Here is a 5,036-nt window from a genome sequence, read left to right on the forward strand (position 1 = left end):
ATGACACGAAAACAAGTTCAAGTAAGATCATCACTTGAAATAAGATTGTTATAGTTATAGAAATTGAACCAAAGTTTGAATATGATTATTACCTTGTATTAGAATGATAACCTACTGTAAGAAACAAAGATTTCTTGAGGTTGGATGATCACCTTACAAGATTGGAAGTGAGCTAGCACGAATGGACAAGGCCGTGGAAGAGTTTTCAATATTAATGCGGTAGAGGCACAGGAAGACCCGGAGCTTGTTACGGGTACGTTTCTTATTGACAATAAATCTGCTTACGTTTTATTTGATTCGGGTGCGGATAGAAGCTATATGAGTAGAGATTTTTGTGCTAAATTAAGTTGTCCATTGACGCCTTTGGATAGTAAATTTTTACTCGAATTAGCAAATGGTAAATTAATTTCAGCAGATAATATATGTCGAAATCGAGAAATTAAACTGGTTAGCGAAACATTTAAGATTGATTTGATACCAGTAGAGTTAGGGAGTTTTGATGTGATAATCGGTATGGACTGGTTGAAAGAAGTGAAAGCGGAGATCGTTTGTTACAAAAATGCAATTCGCATTATACGAGAAAAAGGAAAACCCTTAATGGTGTACGGAGAAAAGGGCAACACGAAGCTACATCTTATTAGTAATTTGAAGGCACAAAAACTAATAAGAAAAGGTTGCTATGCTGTTCTAGCATACGTCGAGAAAGTACAAACTGAAGAAAAGAGCATCAATGATGTTCCCATTGCAAAAGAATTTCCCGATGTATTTCCGAAAGAATTACCGGGATTACCCCCACATCGATCCGTTGAATTTCAAATAGATCTTGTACCAGGAGCTGCACCAATAGCTCGTGCTCCTTACAGACTCGCACCCAGCGAGATGAAAGAACTGCAAAGCCAATTACAAGAACTTTTAGAGCGTGGTTTCATTCGACCAAGCACATCACCGTGGGGAGCTCCTGTTTTGTTTGTCAAGAAGAAAGATGGTACATTCAGGTTGTGTATCGACTACCGAGAGTTGAACAAACTTACCATCAAGAACCGCTACCCACTACCGAGAATCGACGACTTATTTGATCAACTACAAGGCTCGTCTGTTTATTCAAAGATTGACTTACGTTCCGGGTATCATCAAATGCGGGTGAAAGAAGATGATATTCCAAAGACTGCTTTCAGAACACGTTACGGTCATTACGAGTTTATGGTCATGCCGTTTGGTTTAACTAATGCACCAGTTGTGTTCATGGACCTTATGAACCGAGTGTGTGGACCATACCTTGACAAGTTTGTCATTGTTTTCATTGATGACATACTTATTTACTCAAAGAATGACCAAGAACACGGTGAACATTTGAGAAAGGTGTTAGAAGTATTGAGGAAGGAAGAATTGTACGCTAAGTTTTCAAAGTGTGCATTTTGGTTGGAAGAAGTTCAATTCCTCGGTCACATAGTGAACAAAGAAGGTATTAAGGTGGATCCGGCAAAGATAGAAACTGTTGAAAAGTGGGAAACCCCGAAAACTCCGAAACACATACGCCAGTTTTTAGGACTAGCTGGTTACTACAGAAGGTTCATCCAAGACTTTTCCAGAATAGCAAAACCCTTGACTGCATTAACGCATAAAGGGAAGAAATTTGAATGGAATGATGAACAAGAGAAAGCGTTTCAGTTATTGAAGAAAAAGCTAACTACGGCACCTATATTGTCATTGCCTGAAGGGAATGATGATTTTGTGATTTATTGTGACGCATCAAAGCAAGGTCTCGGTTGTGTATTAATGCAACGAACGAAGGTGATTGCTTATGCGTCTAGACAATTGAAGATTCACGAACAAAATTATACGACGCATGATTTGGAATTAGGCGCGGTTGTTTTTGCATTAAAGACTTGGAGGCACTACTTATATGGGGTCAAAAGTATTATATATACCGACCACAAAAGTCTTCAACACATATTTAATCAGAAACAACTGAATATGAGGCAGCGTAGGTGGATTGAATTATTGAATGATTACGATTTTGAGATTCGTTACCACCCGGGGAAGGCAAATGTGGTAGCCGATGCCTTGAGCAGGAAGGATAGAGAACCCATTCGAGTAAAATCTATGAATATAATGATTCATAATAACATTACTACTCAAATAAAGGAGGCGCAACAAAGAGTTTTAAAAGAGGGAAATTTAAAGGATGAAATACCCAAAGGATCGGAGAAGCATCTTAATATTCGGGAAGACGGAACCCGGTATAGGGCTGAAAGGATTTGGGTACCAAAATTTGGAGATATGAGAGAAATGGTACTTAGAGAAGCTCATAAAACCAGATACTCAATACATCCTGGAACGGGGAAGATGTACAAGGATCTCAAGAAACATTTTTGGTGGCCGGGTATGAAAGCCGATGTTGCTATATACGTAGGAGAATGTTTGACGTGTTCTAAGGTCAAAGCTGAGCATCAGAAACCATCAGGTCTACTTCAACAACCCGAAATCCCGAAATGGAAATGGGAAAACATTACCATGGATTTCATCACTAAATTGCCAAGGACTGCAAGTGGTTTTGATACTATTTGGGTAATAGTTGATCGTCTCACCAAATCAGCACACTTCCTACCAATAAGAGAAGATGACAAGATGGAGAAGTTAGCACGACTGTATTTGAAGGAAGTCGTCTCCAGACATGGAATACCAATCTCTATTATCTCTGATAGGGATGGCAGATTTATTTCAAGATTCTGGCAGACATTACAGCAAGCATTAGGAACTCGTCTAGACATGAGTACTGCCTATCATCCACAAACTGATGGGCAGAGCGAAAGGACGATACAAACGCTTGAAGACATGCTACGAGCATGTGTTATTGATTTCGGAAACAGTTGGGATAGACATCTACCGTTAGCAGAATTTTCCTACAACAACAGCTACCATTCAAGCATTGAGATGGCACCGTTTGAAGCACTTTATGGTAGAAAGTGCAGGTCTCCGATTTGTTGGAGTGAGGTGGGGGATAGACAGATTACGGGTCCGGAGATTATACAAGAAACTACCGAGAAGATCATCCAAATTCAACAACGGTTGAAAACCGCCCAAAGTCGACAAAAGAGCTACGCTGACATTAAAAGAAAAGATATAGAATTTGAAATTGGAGAGATGGTCATGCTTAAAGTTTCACCTTGGAAAGGCGTTGTTCGATTTGGTAAACGAGGGAAATTAAATCCAAGGTATATTGGACCATTCAAGATTATTGATCGTGTCGGACCAGTAGCTTACCGACTTGAGTTACCTCAACAACTCGCGGCTGTACATAACACTTTCCACGTCTCGAATTTGAAGAAATGTTTTGCTAAAGAAGATCTCACTATTCCGTTAGATGAAATCCAAATCAACGAAAAACTCCAATTCATCGAAGAACCCGTCGAAATAATGGATCGTGAGGTTAAAAGACTTAAGCAAAACAAGATACCAATTGTTAAGGTTCGATGGAATGCTCGTAGAGGACCCGAGTTCACCTGGGAGCGTGAAGATCAGATGAAGAAGAAATACCCGCATCTATTTCCAGAAGATTCGTCAACACCTTCAACAGCTTAAAATTTCGGGACGAAATTTATTTAACGGGTAGGTACTGTAGTGACCCGAACTTTTCCATGTTTATATATATTAATTGAGATTGATGTTTACATGATTAAATGTTTCCAACATGTTAAGCAATCAAACTTGTTAAGACTTGATTAATTGAAATAGGTTTCATATAGACAATTGACCACCCAAGTTGACCGGTGATTCACGAACGTTAAAACTTGTAAAAAACTATATGATGACATATATATGGTTATATATATAGTTAACATGATATTATGATAAGTAAACATATCATTAATTATATTAACAATGAACTACATATGTAAAAACAAGACTACTAACTTAATGATTTTGAAACGAGACATATATGTAACGTTTATCGTTGTAACGACATTTAATGTATATATATCATATTAAGAGATATTCGTACATCATAATATCATGATAATATAATAATTTAAAATCTCTTTTGTTATTATAAACATTGGGTTAACAACATTTAACAAGATCGTTAACCTAAAGGTTTCAAAACAACACTTACATGTAACGACTAACGATGACTTAACGACTCAGTTAAAATGTATATACATGTAGTGTTTTAATATGTATTTATACACTTTTGAAAGACTTCAATACACTTATCAAAATACTTCTACTTAACAAAAATGCTTACAATTACATTCTCGTTCAGTTTCATCAACAATTCTACTCGTATGCACCCGTATTCGTACTCGTACAATACACAGCTTTTAGATGTATGTACTATTGGTATATACACTCCAATGATCAGCTCTTAGCAGCCCATGTGAGTCACCTAACACATGTGGGAACCATCATTTGGCAACTAGCATGAAATATCTCATAAGATTACAAAAATATGAGTAATCATTCATGACTTATTTACATGAAAACAAAATTACATATCCTTTATATCTAATCCATACACCAACGACCAAAAACACCTAAAAACACTTTCATTCTTCAATTTTCTTCATCTAATTCAACTCTCTCAAGTTCTATCTTCAAGTTCTAAGTGTTCTTCATAAATTCCAAAAGTTCTAGTTTCATAAAATCAAGAATACTTTCAAGTTTGCTAGCTCACTTCCAATCTTGTAAGGTGATCATCCAACCTCAAGAAATCTTTGTTTCTTACAGTAGGTTATCATTCTAATACAAGGTAATAATCATATTCAAACTTTGGTTCAATTTCTATAACTATAACAATCTTATTTCAAGTGATGATCTTACTTGAACTTGTTTTCGTGTCATGATTTTGCTTCAAGAACTTTGAGCCATCCAAGGATCCATTGAAGCTAGATCCATTTTTCTCTTTTCCAGTAGGTTCATCCAAGGAACTTAAGGTAGTAATGATGTTCATAACATCATTCGATTCATACATATAAAGCTATCTTATTCGAAGGTTTAAACTTGTAATCACTAGAACATAGTTTAGTTAATTCTAA

This window comes from Rutidosis leptorrhynchoides, chromosome 1 (assembly GCF_046630445.1).
Source record: "Rutidosis leptorrhynchoides isolate AG116_Rl617_1_P2 chromosome 1, CSIRO_AGI_Rlap_v1, whole genome shotgun sequence".
In the NCBI taxonomy this organism is placed as follows: domain Eukaryota; kingdom Viridiplantae; phylum Streptophyta; class Magnoliopsida; order Asterales; family Asteraceae; genus Rutidosis; species Rutidosis leptorrhynchoides.